Source organism: Ranitomeya variabilis, chromosome 7, assembly GCF_051348905.1.
Source record: "Ranitomeya variabilis isolate aRanVar5 chromosome 7, aRanVar5.hap1, whole genome shotgun sequence".
Taxonomy (NCBI): Eukaryota; Metazoa; Chordata; class Amphibia; order Anura; family Dendrobatidae; genus Ranitomeya; species Ranitomeya variabilis.
In genome coordinates, this window is record NC_135238.1 from 25,488,371 (window position 1) to 25,507,414 (window position 19,044).

The following is a 19,044-nucleotide window of genomic DNA, read 5'->3' on the forward strand; positions in this document are numbered from 1 at the left end:
CCTGCAGGAAAAATCTATCTTCAATAGATCATTATATTAGGTAACTGATTAGTAGTGATCTCCCAGAGGTGACTGCATCACCTACCAGAAGAAGACAACACCCTTATGTAAGGGTGATTTACAGAATGCACTGATCCTGAGCTACATATTATACCCCAGAGCTGCACTCAATATTCTGCTGGTGCAGTCACTGTGTGCATACATTACATTACTGATCCTAAGCTACATATTATACCCCAGAGCTGCACTCACTATTCTGCTGGTGCAGTCACTGTGTGCATACATTACATTACTGATCCTGAGCTACATATTATACCCCAGAGGTGCACTCAATATTCTGCTGGTGCAGTCACTGTGTGCATACATTACATTACTGATCCTGAGCTACATATTATACCCCAGAGGTGCACTCAATATTCTGCTGGTGCAGTCACTGTGTGCATACATTACATTACTGATCCTGAGCTACATATTATACCCCAGAGCTGCACTCACTATTCTGCTGGTGCAGTCACTGTGTGCATACATTACATTACTGATCCTGAGCTACATATTATACCCCAGAGCTGCACTCACTATTCTGCTGGTGCAGTCACTGTGTGCATACATTACATTACTGATCCTGAGTTACATATTATACCCCAGAGCTGCACTCACTATTCTGCTGGTGCAGTCACTGTGTGCATACATTACATTACTGATCCTGAGTTACATATTATACCCCAGAGCTGCACTCACTATTCTGCTGGTGCAGTCACTGTGTGCATACATTACATTACTGATCCTGAGTTACATCCTGTATTATACCCCAGAGCTGCACTCACTATTCTGCTGGTGCAGTCACTGTGTGCATACATTACATTACTGATCCTGAATTACATCCTGCATTATACCCCAGAGCTGCACTCACTATTCTGCTGGTGCAGTCACTGTGTACATACATTACATTACTGATCCTGTGTTACATCCTGTATTATACCCCAGAGCTGCACTCACTATTCTGCTGGTGCAGTCACTGTGTGCATACATTACATTACTGATCCTGAGTTACATCCTGTATTATACCCCAGAGCTGCACTCACTATTCTGCTGGTGCAGTCACTGTGTGCATACATTACATTACTGATCCTGAGTTACATATTATACCCCAGAGCTGCACTCACTATTCTGCTGGTGCAGTCACTGTGTGCATACATTACACTACTGATCCTGAGTTACATCCTGTATTATACCCCAGAGCTGCACTCACTATTCTGCTGGTGCAGTCACTGTGTACATACGTTACATTACTGATCCGGAGTTACATCCTGATTTATACCCCAGAGCTGCACTCACTATTCTGCTGGTGCAGTCACTGTATACATACATTACTGATCCTGAGTTACATCCTGTATTATACTCCAGAGCTGCACTCACTATTCAGCTGGTGCAGTCACTGTGTACATACATTACTGATCCTGAGTTACATCCTGTATTATACTCCAGAGCTGCACTCACTATTCTGCTGGTGCAGTCACTGTGTACATACATTACTGATCCTGAGTTACATCCTGTATTATACCCCAGAGCTGCACTCACTATTCTGCTGGTGCAGTCACTGTGTACATACATTACATTACTGATCCTGAGTTGCATCCTGTATTATACCCCAGAGCTGCACTCACTATTCTGCTGGTGCAGTCACTGTGTACATACATTACATTACTGATCCTGAGTTACATCCTGTATTATACCCCAGAGCTGCACTCACTATTCTGCTGGTGCAGTCTCTGTGTACACACATTACATTACTGATCCTGTGTTACATCCTGTATTATACCCCAGAGCTGCACTCACTATTCTGCTGGTGCAGTCACTGTGTGCATACATTACATTACTGATCCTGAGTTACATCCTGTATTATACCCCAGAGCTGCACTCACTATTCTGCTGGTGCAGTCACTGTGTACATACATTACACTACTGATCCTGAGTTACATCCTGTATTATACCCCAGAGCTGCACTCACTATTCTGCTGGTGCAGTCACTGTGTACATACGTTACATTACTGATCCGGAGTTACATCCTGTATTATACCCCAGAGCTGCACTCACTATTCTGCTGGTGCAGTCACTGTGTACATACATTACTGATCCTGAGTTACATCCTGTATTATACTCCAGAGCTGCACTCACTATTCAGCTGGTGCAGTCACTGTGTACATACATTACTGATCCTGAGTTACATCCTGTATTATACTCCAGAGCTGCACTCACTATTCTGCTGGTGCAGTCACTGTGTACATACATTACTGATCCTGAGTTACATCCTGTATTATACCCCAGAGCTGCACTCACTATTCTGCTGGTGCAGTCACTGTGTACATACATTACATTACTGATCCTGAGTTGCATCCTGTATTATACCCCAGAGCTGCACTCACTATTCTGCTGGTGCAGTCACTGTGTACACACATTACATTACTGATCCTGAGTTACATCCGGTATTATACCCCAGAGCTGCGCTCACTATTCTGCTGGTGCAGTCACTGTGTACATACATTACATTACTGATCCTGAGTTACATCCTGTATTATACCCCAGAGCTGCACTCACTATTCTGCTGGTGCAGTCACTGTGTACATACATTACATTACTGATCCTGTAGGTACATCCTGTATTATACTCCAGAGCTGCACTCACTATCCTGCAAGAAAGGATCTAGTGCTTTGGATTTAAAAAAAAAAAAGTGTTTAAGTGAAAGCATTGGGTCAAAGGAGCTAATTTCAGACTTTACTGGTTGGCACAGCGGCCTCTGGGATTTTCAGCACTTTATATAAATGCCATGTCTATACTTTGATGCAATGAAGCAAAATATGAAAATTCTACATTATATGAAATGAATTAACTTTAAAGCAAATGCTTTTCACTAAAACTGTCTTGCTGCCTATAACAACCAATGACAACTCAGCTTTTATTTTTTAAACTGCGCTGAGAAAATGAAAGCTGTGCTGTGATTGGTTGCTATGAGCAACAAAAGCAATTTCTGTGCTAGACAGCTTAGATGAATGAGGCCTAGAGTTTTCTGCCTAGTACAAGGCCCGAGGAGCCGGAGCGTGACACAAAGATTAACAAATGTCCTATATTCCTGCTCTCTAGGCCCTGGACTAGGAAGAACATCAGTTTTTCAGGAATTGTACCTCAAGAAAATTGTCCTTTTCTCAGATTTACATTGGTCGGCAGCACACAAAATGGCTTCCTCCGCTCAGCTGCCTTGTGAAGCAGGGAAATGTCACTGTATCTTCACTTTGGTATTTTGTCTGTCAGGCGGAGGCGAATGGATTCAGGGTCACGGAGTGATAATATGAGATGATTAACAGTATACAGCTGGAGCTGGTAATGTAGGCGAGCACCTATCTGCCATTAAAGGGGTTGTCTCATGTATACAAGTGTTTAGCAACCGCAGCAAATCAGCCAAGAAGTGGAGACCCCATAACGTTACAGAGCGGGGGGCCGAGTGCTGAGGACAGAAATGGCACCAACACTCAACACAAGACATCCTCAACACAAACACTGCGCCCCCACCGGGAACTTCATGGCCGAGCAGCTGCTTGCAGCCTTACATCACCAAGCACAATGTTGAGCGGCGGATAGTGGTGTGGTGAAACCTTGCTGCGTTTTTGTTCTGAAATCTGAAATTTCTGTTCAATTATCAGATCCCGCTATGATAGTAATATAACGCTAAGGAATTGCACTTTAAGCAACTTTCCACTATGCAATGATTAATAAGGGCTGCATTCATGTTACTAAACATCAGGGCACAATGCCGCAAATATTACCTGCCGACACCATGGTCAGATTGTGCCTGTACCGGTGCTGTCGGCCTCCATGTTTCCAGCCCAGATGTGATGGAGCGTGCTGGCACTGATTGCGGCTCACACGACCTGGGTTACGGAAGCACTTGGGCTAATAGACATGTCACTGGCAGCCCTTCAGCTATCATAATATCCCAGACATAAAGATCACACACGTCGGCGGATCTATCTACAGACACCACCCTGTTAGGTGCTGTTCCGAGCAGCGAGCCAAGGATCTGCCTTTCATAAACAACTCAACAGGTTCTTTAAACAGTCAGAAGAGAGCAAAAGAAGAAAAGGATGTCTGCGCTCTCAAGTGAAGAGAGCCGAGCGCGTCACTCACATTTTATTGGGTTTTAAAAAGAGTCTACGTCCGGCGCCCTTATACCTGCACACCATAGGACCAGATTACTATTGAAATCCTTCATCTGATAATCCAAAAAGTACCGTATGTTTTTCTCCACCAATGGCAAATTTGGATTATTGGCAAAACGCACAAACAATAAACCAACAAAACAAGTACAATATAAATAGCTCAAAACGACAGAACTAATATAACAAGTGGTTTCTCCAAATTCATTACAAAAAGAAACTTTTATCGACTACTGTAGTCTCATAAATTATCTTATTATTAATTATGAGTCATAATTATTCATCCCCTTCATGACAAGCATTTTCAGTACTAAATAGATCCCGTCTAGTTGTTATAACCTGCTGGAAACGTGATACATAGCCAGACAGCAGCTTCTGGCAGCTCCTGAGGAATCTTAGGCCGTTCCTCAGGTCACTAATATTCTTGGGTTTGCGTCCTGCAACTGCCTTCAAATCTAAGCAAACATTTTCTATGAAAACTCAAGAATCTTCCAGGACTTCTTCTGAAACCAAGCCTTGGTCGACTTTGAGGAATGGTTGTGTTCACCCCAAGCTTCAGGCATGACATTTTCTTCTAGGATTTCCTAATTCTTGATAGAACCATATGATCCTTCAAACACAGCAGTTTTCCAATTTCAGAAGAAGCAAAACAGCCCCAGAGTATCACCAATCCACCTCCATGCTTCACTGTAGGCATCACAGAGCCACCGCCATGATTCACCATAGGCATTATTGAGCCACCGCTATGATTCTCTGTAGGCATCACCAAGCCACTGTCATGCTTCACCGTAGACATCAGGCCACTGCCATGCTTCACTTTAGACATTGAGCCACCTTCATGCGTCACTCTAGAAATCACTGAGCCATTGACATTCTTCACTGTAGATATCACTGACCAACTGCCATGCTTCAATATAAACATCATCGAGCCACCACCATGCTTTACTGTAGACATCCCTGACCCACCACCATGCTTTATTGTAGACTTCCCTGGCCCACCGCCGTACTTCAATGTAATCATCATCAAGTCACTGCCATGCTTCATTGTAGGCATCACCGAGCCACTGCCATGCTTCAGTGTAAACATCCCTGACCCACTGCCATACTTCAATGTAAACATAAAGCTGCTGCCATGCTTCACTGCAGGCATCAAGTCACTGCCATGATTCAGCATAGACATCCCTGACCCACTGCCATGCTTCACTGTAGACATCCCTGACCCCCTGCCATACTTCAATGTAAACATCATCAAGTCACTACCATGCTTCATTGTAGGCATCACCGAGCCACTGCCATTCTTCACCCGTAGGCATCCCTGACCCTCTGCCATACTTCAATGTAAACATCATCAAGCTACTGCCATGCTTCACCCATAGGCATCCCTGACCCCCTGCCATACTTTAATGTAAACATTATCAAGCTGCTGCCATGCTTCACTGTAGACATCAAGTCACTGCCATGCTTCATGGTAGGCATCACTGAGCTTCACTATAATCAGGTTGTTCTTTTCAGCGTGTGTTTCATTCTTCTTCCTCCAGACATACCGCTGATCCACAGACCCAAAACATTCCAGTTTTGCTCCACAGAACATAGTCCCGAAACTTCTGTGGCTTCTTTATATGCTTTTGAGCCTATTAAAGGTGACTTTTCTTGACCATTTGTGTAAATAAAAGTTGATGTTCTAGTGCTCGATTATGGAGACCATCAGTGTTTAGAATGTGTCTACCTTTCCAAACTGAAACCTCAGTGTCTGCTTCCACCATATCTTGCTGCAGGTCTTTTGCAGTCACACCAGGATTTTTGGCCACCTGCCTCCTCAGGAATCTGGTGGCAGCTTACCTCCTGCTACGTCGAGGTAGTGTAGCCGGTGTTCCTGTAACTTGGAACTTGTGATCTCTGCTTCCATCTTTATCTCTAGGAACATTCAATGTCTTTGCTGTCGTAGTGTATCCTTATACTTCTTTGTGTAGGCAATGATTTATTTTCTTAACTTTTTGGAGCACGCTCTTGACATCAAATGTCACGGTCAAAAACCACCAGCAAGTCGTGGTATTTCATCTCAAGCACTCTTGATGCAACTAAAGAACTTGATTATTGGGAGTTTGGTAATAAACCTACATTCGGTGTCCCTTGGATGAGCGTGGCTTATACAATACCGCCATATAGAGCCAATAAATAATGCTGCTATACACTAATACTGATTTTTTTTTTGTGTCTAGATTAATTTTGTTTTTGGAATCCCTCTAGTAAATAGGGACCTTGTGCCATTCCCAGTTTGCCACCCACTTTAAGCCCCATAGTAAGAGGACTTAGCTGTAGACATGAATGGAGAATTAAGTATTTTGCAGTTCTGATCAGTAGAAGTAAATGAAAGTTCCGTAGCTTTTATGGCATGGTCCGAAATGTCATTCTGAAGTGGTCTCCTTTAATAGTTGGTGACCCCCGATAACCAGGGTCATCCACGGCTGATATACAGTAAGTAAAGTGTACAGAGCGATGTCTTGGAATTTGCCTTCCCCTTGAAGACAATATCTTTTATCTTAAACATACAAGAATGTGTTCTGGTAATATGTCTGTTATAACAAGAGCCAAAGAGGTTATCAGACACGTGAGATAAGAGACGGTAATTAATACCCGCGACTCTAGCGGCTTAAAGACGTCAATCTAAATTCATATACAGATCAGATCAGGGCGGGTATGTTATATATAGGGAGAGGGGAATTATCATCCCTGAAAACAAAAGGATTGGGCATGTTGAAATCCATCTGCCCAATCATTATCTCCAACCAGTGCATTATTTCTGTGCATGCAGAAGTTAGGTCCAAATATCAAAGACTAGGGTCAGTCACTTAGGAGTTTGTGACCTAAACAGTCAGCTACGTAGTGAATGAGTGTTACTGATGGCGTAAAGTCTTAAGACCACCACAAATCGTAAAAGTTGGGGGTTTTTTTTTCAATATTGATGGCTAACAATTCGGCTGGGGTCACACCGGCGTCTATACTCTAATCCGAGAGAAACGGGTCAACTATGTATCACCCAGCCGTGCGGACCCTCAAAAAAAAAGTAATGGTTGTTTGGGAAACCATAGTGGTTGGTGCTTATGATTATTACAGCAGAGGGAGCTGCAGATCATTACAGCAGAGGGGGCTGCAGATCATTACAGCAGAGGGAGCTGCAGATCATTACAGCAGAGGGGGCTGCAGATCATTACAGCAGAGGGGGCTGCAGATCATTACAGCAGAGGGGGCTGCAGATCACTACAGCAGAGGGGGCTGCAGATCATTACAGCAGAGGGGGCTGCAGATCATTACAGCAGAGGGGTCTGCAGATCATTACAGCAGAGGGGGCTGCAGATCATTACAGCAGAGGGAGCTGCAGATCATTACAGCAGAGGAGGCTGCAGATCATTACAGCAGAGGGGGCTGCAGATCATTACAGCAGAGGGAGCTGCAGATAATTACAGCAGAGGGGGCTGCAGATCATTACAGCAGAGGGGGCTGCAGATCATTACAGCAGAGGGGGCCGCAGATCATTACAGCAGAGGGGGCTGCAGATCATTACAGCAGAGGGGGCTGCAGATCATTACAGCAGAGGGAGCTGCAGATCATTACAGCAGAGGAGGCTGCAGATCATTACAGCAGAGGGGGCTGCAGATCATTACAGCAGAGGGAGCTGCAGATCATTACAGCAGAGGGGGCTGCAGATCATTACAGCAGAGGGGGCTGCAGATCATTACAGCAGAGGGGGCTGCAGATCATTACAGCAGAGGGGGCTGCAGATCATTACAGCAGAGGGGGCCGCAGATCATTACAGCAGAGGGGGCCGCAGATCATTACAACAGAGGGGTCTGCAGATCATTACAGCAGAGGGGGCTGCAGATCATTACAGCAGAGGGAGCTGCAGATCATTACAGCAGAGGGGGCTGCAGATCATTACAGCAGAGGGGGCTGCAGATCATTACAGTAGAGGGGCTGCAGATCATTACAGCAGAGGGGTCTGCAGATCATTACAGCAGAGGGGTCTGCAGATCATTACAGCAGAGGGGTCTGCAGATCATTACAGCAGAGGGGTCTGCAGATCATTACAGCAGAGGGGGCTGCAGATCATTACAGCAGAGGGGGCTGCAGATCATTACAGCAGAGGGGCCTGCAGATTATTACAGCAGAGGGGGCTGCAGATCATTACAGCAGATGGGGCTGCAGATCATTACAGCAGAGGGGGCTGCAGATCATTACAGCAGAGGGGGCTGCAGATCATTACAGCAGAGGGGGCTGCAGATCATTACAGCAGAGGGGGCCGCAGATCATTACAGCAGAGGGGGCCGCAGATCATTACAACAGAGGGGTCTGCAGATCATTACAGCAGAGGGGGCTGCAGATCATTACAGCAGAGGGGGACTGAGGAGCAATACAGCAGAGGGGGCTGCAGATCATTACAGCAGAGGGGGCTGCAGATCATTACAGCAGAGGGGGCTGCAGATTATTACAGCAGAGGGGGACTGAGGAGCAATACAGCAGAGGGGGCTGCAGATCATTACAACAGAGGGGTCTGCAGATCATTACAGCAGAGGGGGCTGCAGATCATTACAGCAGAGGGGGCTGCAGATCATTACAGCAGAGGGGGCTGCAGATCATTACAGCAGAGGGGGCTGCAGATCATTACAGCAGAGGGGGACTGAGGAGCAATACAGCATAAGGAGTGCTACAGTCACTGTATGGGATGTGCTGCAGAGCATGGCAGTAGAGTGGTGCTGCTGATAATTACTGAAGAGAGGTGCTGCAGAGCATTAGATTAAAGAGATACTACAGAGCATTATGGGTTGAGTAGAGCAACATAGCTGGGGGGTCTGCAGAACATTACAGCAGAGAGGTAATGAGCAGTAATACAGCATAAGAGGAGTATAGCAGAGTATTGTGGGAGAGGGGATTAGCGGAGCTTTGCATCAAAGAGGTGCTGCGGATCATTACAGCAGAAATGTTGCAGAGGATTACAGAAAAGAGGTGCTGCAGAGCATTACAGCAGATGTGTTCTGCAGAGAATTACAGCGGGGGTGCTGCAGAGCATTACAGCAGAGTTTCTGCAGAGCATTACAGCAGGGGTGCTGCAGAGCATTACAGCATAGCTTCTGCAGAGCATTATAGCAGAGGTGCTGCAGAGCATTATAGCAGCGGTGCTGCAGAGCATTACATCAGGGGTGCTGCAGAGCATTACAGCAGAGGTGCTGCAGAGCATTATAGCAGGGGTGCTGCAGAGCATTACAGCAGGGGTTCTGCAGAGTATTATAGCAGGGGTGCTGCAGAGCATTACAGCATAGAGGTTCTGCAGAGCATTACAGCAGAGAGGTTCTGCAGAGCATTACAGCAGAGAGGTTCTGCAGAGCATTATAGCAGGGGTGCTACAGAGCATTACAGCAGAGAGGTTCTGCAGAGCATTACAGCAGAGAGGTTCTGCAGAGCATTACAGCAGAGAGGTTCTGCAGAGCATTATAGCAGGGGTGCTGCAGAGCATTATAGCAGGGGTGCTGCAGAGCATTACAGCATAGAGGTTCTGCAGAGCATTACAGCAGAGAGGTTCTGCAGAGCATTACAGCAGAGAGGTTCTGCAGAGCATTATAGCAGGGGTGCTACAGAGCATTACAGCAGAGAGGTTCTGCAGAGCATTACAGCAGAGAGGTTCTGCAGAGCATTACAGCAGAGAGGTTCTGCAGAGCATTACAGCAGAGAGGTTCTGCAGAGCATTACAGCAGAGAGGTTCTGCAGAGCATTATAGCAGGGGTGCTACAGAGCATTACAGCAGAGAGGTTCTGCAGAGCATTACAGCAGAGGTGCTGCAGAGCATTACAGCAGGGGTGCTGCAGAGCATTACAGCATAGAGGTTCTGCAGAGCATTATAGCAGGGGTGCTGCAGAGCATTACAGCAGAGAGGTTCTGCAGAGCATTACAGCAGAGGTGCTGCAGAGCATTATAGCAGGGGTGCTGCAGAGCATTACAGCATAGAGGTTCTGCAGATGATTGCAGCGGAGAGGTGCAGTGTCCCTTTCTGCACAGAGGATATAACAGCCCGCAGAGCCTTCTTGCTGACCTGCCTGTGTGTACAGCAATAACAGAGATCAGATCCGATCCACCAAACCACAACAAAAAATACAGTCTCATACCGGAAAAAAAAGGAACAAGCGTCACCCATCCGTCCATTTAGGAAACTCAGAAAGGATCACAAAGCCTTATTGTATCCGGAGAGATAAATACAACTAGGCCCATAGAGTCATCAAAGGTGAACGTCACATGACGGCACCTGAGACAGGTTCACCTAACGGACATGTTTGGCCCGGGGAGAGGAAAACATGTATTCATAGTCACACGATTGGGCAACAAAAACAAAAACTGACAATATTGTTTTACCCCAATGCGAAAACATTTACCGATCTATTGTGAATGCTCTGCAAGGAGAGACGTAACGAAATACTGTAAGGCGCCGCTTATCATATAGGCACCACTCATCTTTACGCGCAGAACTTGTTTTTTAAGATAGCTTTTACCAGAAATTCCATTAATTTTCCTGATTAATTGACATGAAGAATAAATGCATGACTTGTATTTTTCAAGATTATTGTACCTGTTTTTATTATGTATACCCCTCCTCACATGTAAAGCGCCATGGAATAAATGGCGCTATAACAATAAATAATAATAATAATAATTTGCAGGGAGCTAACAACCTCCAGCAGCTTCTATTGTGAAACTACAACTCCCAGCAAAAGGGACTGGTGACACCCAGTTATCAATATATTCATATATTTCCAGGAGGAATAACAGAGGGACAGCACAAAGCAGGACTTTAAGAAAAGATGCTCCGGAATGTCTCTCGTTAAGATCTAATTTTCTAAAATACTGCAATTAATAATAATAATAATAATAATAATAATAATTTTATTTATATAGCGCCAACATATTCCGCAGCGCTTTCCAACTTATAGAGGGGACTTGTACAGACAATAGACATTACAGCAATGACATAAACGATGATCCATCCTCGTCCGGGGGTTGGTGCGGCGTTCCGAGCGCGCTGCGTATCTTCAGACATTACCGGAGGTGGATTTTTAAGTGTCACGCGTTGTGTAAACAGACGGACTTGGAATACCCTTATTTGTTCATCATGCCGCTGCCTGCAATGTGTTTACAAAACGAGGACAAGCAATTATGTAAATCATTTCCTTGTTTTGATAACACTTAAAATATATATATAGATATCAAAATAAAAAAATAAATAAATTAAAAAAAACAAGGACGAGGTGAAAAAGTTGAACCAAACGAGCCGTAGGTTACGTAAAGATGGTGGCACATAAAATGATAAAATTAGACAAAATTTGCATAAATAAAATAAACAAAATTCCTCCTGTGAGATGTAATCAAGCGTGGAAAATCCCAAACTATTGTGATCACATTCTACACAAGGAATCTAGACACCAGGAAGAAACTTGAGTTTTCTTTCTATACCATGGATAGGCATCTGACACATTACATATAATATATACTGTATATATATGTAATATTGTCCATCTATATGTGGACAGTAGGTGGCGTTGGAACTTCTGAAGAAGAGCTAATTTGCATAATTTTTCCCACTAATCACTGCCTGAAGGTTCTCTTTAATGAGAACCAGTACTTCTCAGAGGGCTGTATATATGTGAAAAAAAAATACATATAAATATATTTTATTTACATATGAATATTGTTTATATATGTACACACATATATATTTAATATTTTTCTTTACACATATATTTATTTTTGCATATACCGCATTTTTTTATTATATATATATATATATATATATATATATATATATATATATATATATTGTTTACATATGTACATAGATATAGTTTTTTTCTTTGCACAAATATATATTTGCATATTTTACATATATATACTACTAAAAATAAATAAATAAAGGGAGCAGTAAACTACCACATCCTAGATATCACTGAATGAAATATTCCAGTTGCAAATTTTTATTCATTGCATAGTGGAATGTGTTCAGAACTATAAAATATAACAATTATCAATGTAAATCACAATGAATATCCCATGGAAGTCTGGATTTGGAATGGTATTCAAAATCAAAGTGGAAAATCAAATTACATGCTGATCCAACTTCAGTGGTAATGCTTTAAAACAAGGAAATGATGCTCAGTAGTGTGTGTGGCCTCCACGTGCCTGTATGACCTCCATACAACTCCTGGGCATGCTCCTGATGAGGCGGCAGATGGTCTCCTGAGGGATCTCCTCCCAGACCTGGACTAAAGCATCCGCCAACTCCTGGACAGTCTGTGGTGCAACGTGACGTTGGTGGATGGAGAGAGACATGATGTCCCAGATGTGTTCAATCGGATTCAGGTCTGGGGAACGGGCGGGCCAGTCCATAGCTTCAATGCCTTCATCTTGCAGGAACTGCTGACACACTCCAGCCACATGAGGTCTGGCATTGTCCTGCATTAGGAGGAACCCAGGGCCAAACTGCACCAGCATATGGTCTCACAAGGGGCCTGAAGACCTCATCTCGGTACCTAATGGCAGTCAGGCTACCTCTGGCGAGCACATGGAGGGCTGTGCGGCCCTCCAAAGAAATGCCTCCCCACACCATTACTGACCCACTGCCAAACCGGTCACCATGGAGGAACGTTCTCCACGGCGTCTCCAGACTCTGTCACATCTGTCACATGTGCTCAGTGTGAACCTGCTTTCATCTGTGAAGAGCACAGGGCGCCAGTGGCGAATCTGGCAGTCTTAGTGTTCTCTGACAAATGCCAACGGCCCTGCATGGAGTTGGGCTGAAGGTACAACACCCACTTGTGGACGTCAGACCCTCATACCATCCTCATGGAGTCTGTTTGTGACAGTTTGATCAGACACATGTATGTTAGTGGCCTACTGGAGTCATTTTGCAGGGCTCTGGCACTGATCCTACTGTTCCTCCTTGTAAAAAAGAAGGAGGCAGCGGTCCTGCTGCTGGGTTGTTGCCCTCCTATGGCCCACTAAACATCTCGTGGTGTACTGGCCTGTCTCCTGGTATCTTCTCCATGCTCTGGACACTGTGCTGACAGACACAGCAAACCTTCTTGCCACAGCTCGCATTGATGTTCCATCCTGGATGAGCTGCACTACCTGAGCAAGTTCTGTGGGTTGTAGACACCGCCTCATGTTACTGTACCTCTAAGGGTGAGAGCAATGATAACATGCAAAAGTGACCAAAACAACCGCCAAATAAGATGAGAACAGAGAAATGGTCTGTGGTCACCCTCACCCCTGCAGAACTGCTCCTTTATAGGGGTCGTCTTGCTAATTCCCTATCATTTCTGCCTGTTGTCTATTCCATTTGCACAACAGCAGGAGACATTGATTCACAATCAGTGTTGCTTCCTAAGTGGACAGGTTGATTTCACAGACGTGTGACTTGACTTGGAGTTACACTGTGTTGTTTAAGTGTTCCCAAAAATTATGCAAATTAGCTCTCCTTCAGAAGGTCCCTCTAGTGCCATCTACTGTCTACGTACAGAACACAGAAATAGAACTTGTTGGATTTATCATTTATGACTGATTTTCTGGCCTGAACAATCTCTTTAAAGCCGCCACGTAAAATATCACATAGTAGCAACCACTTATCCTACAATCCTGACCACAGTCTTTCTAAAACAGCCATCTAGTGCACCAAATAACACCACCGTACAGCGTTCATTGCAATACAGACCTCGTAAAACCATTTTCTAATTACTTATAGTATTCATTTTGCTACGCAGCTTAAAATCCTATTAGAAAGTTCAAAATATAATGATTGTGGTACAACCACAAGTGAGCGGATCCTACAGGCTGAGACCACAGGCGGTAAGAATCTAGAGCAGTGGGATGGCGGGGCGTAAATGGTCTGCAATGCGGGACTTTTAACCCTTTTAGTTTCACCATCACTACGCCGTAACTTTTACAGTCATGGTCTAGATCCCGTGCGCGCTGACCCTAAAAGGACCATATATTGCGGTATAATAGCAGACTGTGAGCCCTCGCGGACAGGGTCCTCCCTCCTTATGTACCCGTGTGCCTTGTTTTTTGCTCATGTTTAATGGATTTGTCTATATTTGCCCCATATTCACATGTAAAGCGCCATGTAATAAATGGCGCTATAAAAATGTATAATATTAATAATAAAATAATAATATGGGCGTTGTGTGGCAGGACCCCGGTAACAGGACCAGCCACGGGACTCTCGTAAGAGTGCCAGGCATGTGGCCCCGATAACAGTGTCAGCTACAGGACACCAATAACAGGGTCAGTCATGGGACCCTAATAACAGGACCAGTCAAAGGACCCTCATAATAATGCCACATATGGAACCCTCATAACATTGTAAAAAACAGGGCTCTTATAACAGTGCTGGCTACATGGCCCTCATTACACTGCCAGCCAAAGGACCCTGACAACAGTGCCAGCCACAGGACCCTTATAACATTGCCAACCACAGGACCTTGACAACAGTGCCAGTCACAGGACCCTAATAACAGTGCCAGCCACAGGACCCTTATAGCAGTGCCAACCACAGGACCCTGATAACAGTGCCGGCCACAGGACCATGATAACAGTGACAGTCACAGGACCCTTATAACAGTGCCAGTTACAGGACCCTGATAACAGTTCCAGTCACAGGACCCTGATAACAGTGCCAGCCACAGGACCCTGATAACAGTGCCAGCCACAGGACCCTAATAACAGTGCCAGTTGCAGGACCATGATAACAGTGACGGCCACAGGACCCTGATAACAGTGCCAGCCACAGGACCCTGATAACAGTGCCAGCCACAGGACCCTGATAACAGTGCCAGTCACAGGACTCTGATAACAGTGCCAGCCACAGGACCCTGATAACAGTGTCAGCCACAGGACCATGATAACAGTGCCAGCCACAGAACCCTGATAACAGTACCAGTCACAGAACCCTGATAACAGTGCCAGCCACAGGACCTGGATAACAGTGCCGGCCACAGGACCCTGATAACAGTGCCAGTTACAGGACCCTGATAACAGTGCCGGCCACAGGACCCTGATAACAGTGCCAGTTACAGGACCCTGATAACAGTGCCGGCCACAGGACCCTGATAACAGTGCCTCACAGGACCATGATAACAGTGCCAGCCACAGGACCCTGATAACAGTGCCAGTCACAGGACCCTGATAACAGTGCCGGCCACAGGACCCTGATAACAGTGCGTGCCGGCCACAGGACCCTGATAACAGTGCCAGTCACAGGACTCTGATAACAGTGCCGGCCACAGGACCCTGATAACAGTGCCAGCCACAGGACCCTGATAACAGTGCCGGCCACAGGACCCTGATAACAGTACCAGTCACAGGACCCTGATAACAGTGCCAGCCACAGGACCCTGATAACAGTGCCAGTCACAGGACCATGATAACAGTGCCAGTCACAGAACCCCGATAACAGTGCGGGCCACAGGACCCTGATAGCAGTGCCAGTCACAGAACCCTGATAACAGTGCCGGCCACAGGACCCTGATAACAGTGCCGGCCACAGGACCCTGATAACAGTGCCAGTCACAGGACCCTGATAACAGTGCCAATCACAGGACCCTGATAACAGTGCCAGCCACAAGACCCTGATAACAGTGCCAGCCACAGGACCCTGATAACAGTACCAGTCACAGGACCCTGATAACAGTGCCAGCCACAGGACCCTGATAACAGTACCAGTCACAGGACCCTGATAACAGTGCCAGCCACAGGACCCTGATAACAGTGCCGGCCACAGGACCCTGATAACAGTGCCGGCCACAGGACCCTGATAACAGTGCCAGTCACAGGACCCTGATAACAGTGGGGGCCACAGGACCCAGATAACAGTGCCAGCCACAGGACCCTGATAACAGTGCCAGCCACAGGACCCTGATAACAGTACCAGTCACAGGACCCTGATCACAGTGCCGGCCACAGGACCCTGATAACAGTGCCGGCCACAGGACCCTGATAACAGTGCCGGCCACAGGACCCTGATAACAGTGCCAGTCACAGAACCCTGATAACAGTGCAGGCCACAGGACCCTGATAACAGTGCCAGCCACAGGACCATGATAACAGTGCCAGTCACAGAACCCTGATAACAGTGCCAGTCACAGGACCCTGATAACAGTGGGGGCCACAGGACCCAGATAACAGTGTCGGCGACAAGGTCTTCTTAACAGTGCCAGCCACAGACCCCTCATAAGAATACTAGTCACAGAACCGTCATAACAGTTGCAGCCATAGGACACCAGTAACAGAGCCAGCCACAGGACCCTCATAATAATGCCACATACAGAACTCATGTAACATTGCGAACAACAGAACCATCATAGCAGTGTCAAAAACAGGACCCTGATAACAGCGACAGCCACAGGACCCTGATAACAGTGCCAGCCACAAGGACCCTCATAAGAATACTAGCCACATAACCCTCATAACAATGCCAGTCTCAGAACCCTGATAACAGTGCCAGCCACAGCACCATGATAACAGTACCAGCCACAGGACAATATAATAACAGTACCTGCCACAGGGCCCTCATAACAGTGCCTGCTGTAGAAGTGTCGGCCACAAGACCCACAAAACAGGACCTACATAAACATGCCACCTATAGAACCTTCATAACTGTATCAGCCAAATAACTCTCAGATGGTATCAGTCATAGTACTGTCATAACGGTACCAGGCATAGTACCCTCATAACAGTACTAGGCATAGCACACACATAACAGTACCAGGCATAGCACACACATAACAGTACCAGGCATAGCACACACATAACAGTACCAGGCACAGGCTCCTCATTACTGTGGCAGCGGTAAAACTCTCATACCAATGCCAGTCATAGGACATCCATAACAGTGCCAACCATAGAACCCTCATAACAGTGCCAGTGACTAAACCCTTGTAACAGTGCCACCAATATCCCTATAACTCGGTCACCCACAAAACTCTAATAATAGTGCTAGCCACAGGACCCCCATAACAGTGATAGTAAAAAAATAAAATATATTTTGGAGTTCTGCATCTGGGTGGAAGAATGTAACCAGTGTGGTGCGATAGATGGCGGCAGGAAAAGAGCCGCAGGAGCAGCTGAGCTCTGGATGTGACTCATGACCCCACCACCCAATAATGCCAGGACAATGTTCACATGTGCCACTTTCCACACACGTGTCATGGGTTCGTCAGCCACCTACTGCGACACGCTAAATATGTATACTAACACCCAGCAGCGGATCATGAATCCACAGGAATCAATCATGGTAATCTATACTGTAGGTTATCATTTATAGTCGAATACCTGATACTATAGTTATGAAGAATTGGATTATAAACAGTGTCATGATATAGAGAAATACCCCAACTGTGGAGTATAAAGCAGGATTAGCGAGTTCTAGGAATGTATGTAATATATAGTGATCTCCGGTAATCTGCATGCTGAGGATTAACAGTCAGAGCAAATTAGTTTTAGGTATAGTATAACGTGATCCTCCAATTTTGGATTATCGAGCGAGATCAGTCAGTCTGTGAATGAGGGACATGTAATGGGATCTCCTGACTCCTTTGGATCACATTTTAGGAATTTTTTTTCCTTACGGATTATCATACAGGGAATACGAAATCATAAAACTTTTAGACATATGGTAATTCCCGCTATTTCAGGTATTATGCCCTGAAAACATGTCCAATCGAGTTTCCGTGATTCGCAATTAGCATTAGCTCTGATCGCAGTAGTTAAACCCCTTAGATGCCATAATGAACAACGACCATAGCGTCTAAGGGGTTATATTTGTGTGTGTGGGAACTATATATCCCACTGGATCCCTGTGGGAAATCAGTAGGTTGTTTAATGGCAGCTGGGGGACTATGGGGTTGGGGAGGCTCAAGTTTTGGACTTCCACTATAGGGCCTCCAGATTTCTATACATAGCCCATAATAGTGCCAATCAATGTGCTCCATAAAATCGTGACAACCACAGTGCCCTCTTAACAACGACGGCCACAGGAAACCTCTAAATCAGTAAAAGCGAAGTGCCCTAGATCCGAGCAAATCAATGGCAATAAAAGGACCACCATCTGTTTTTGGGGACTTCGGAAATAACTGGGGGACAGAATTAAAAGTGGTGATCTCTCGCGCCAAGAGACCAGGGACTCTAGGCAAAAGATCTACCGTACTTCATGTGCAAACTTGGCCACTGGTGCCACATATGAGTGGCAGCCACAGTGGCCTTTCTGTTAAGATGTCATTAGTGGATCACTGATGGAGACGTGGACCAGATGCCACCAACCCCGAACTACTAATGCCACAACTGGTAATCTGGGAGACTCGTCAACTCTTCCAGGACTCTGAGAGGTCTCCCTTTTTTGAGGGAAGTCTCTTTGACATTACGGGAAAATATGACTATGTGGATAGACTAAATGACTACAAAGTGATTTCCTGGATCCAGGTTATCAGGACAAGATTACATAGCGCTTTGCTCATTTATAGAGTAATATATCATGATCTCCTGATAGAGGATTATCAGGATGGGATTAGACATTACTCCATATTACATAATATCTAATACAAATGAACAGGATAAAGCAATGCCAGATAGGCATCTACGGTAATTCTCGGTGACCTCCTCAAAGAAAATTATAACACTCAAAATTGTCAATGTTCAAAGGGAGAATTTATCGCCACGAGAAGTTTGGCTAAGATCTAAACCACTGAATAAAATAATCCTCGGTAATTCAATTATATATTGTGGTAGTTTTGACTTCCTCGTAATC

General features: G+C 45.4%; 1 protein-coding gene across 1 annotated transcript in view; it reads right to left on the reverse strand.

Annotated features, from left to right (window-relative positions):
- Positions 1-19,044, reverse strand: part of ADCY9 (adenylate cyclase 9) — a 72,533-nt gene that overhangs the window by 51,545 nt on the left and 1,944 nt on the right. The window lies entirely within an intron of this gene.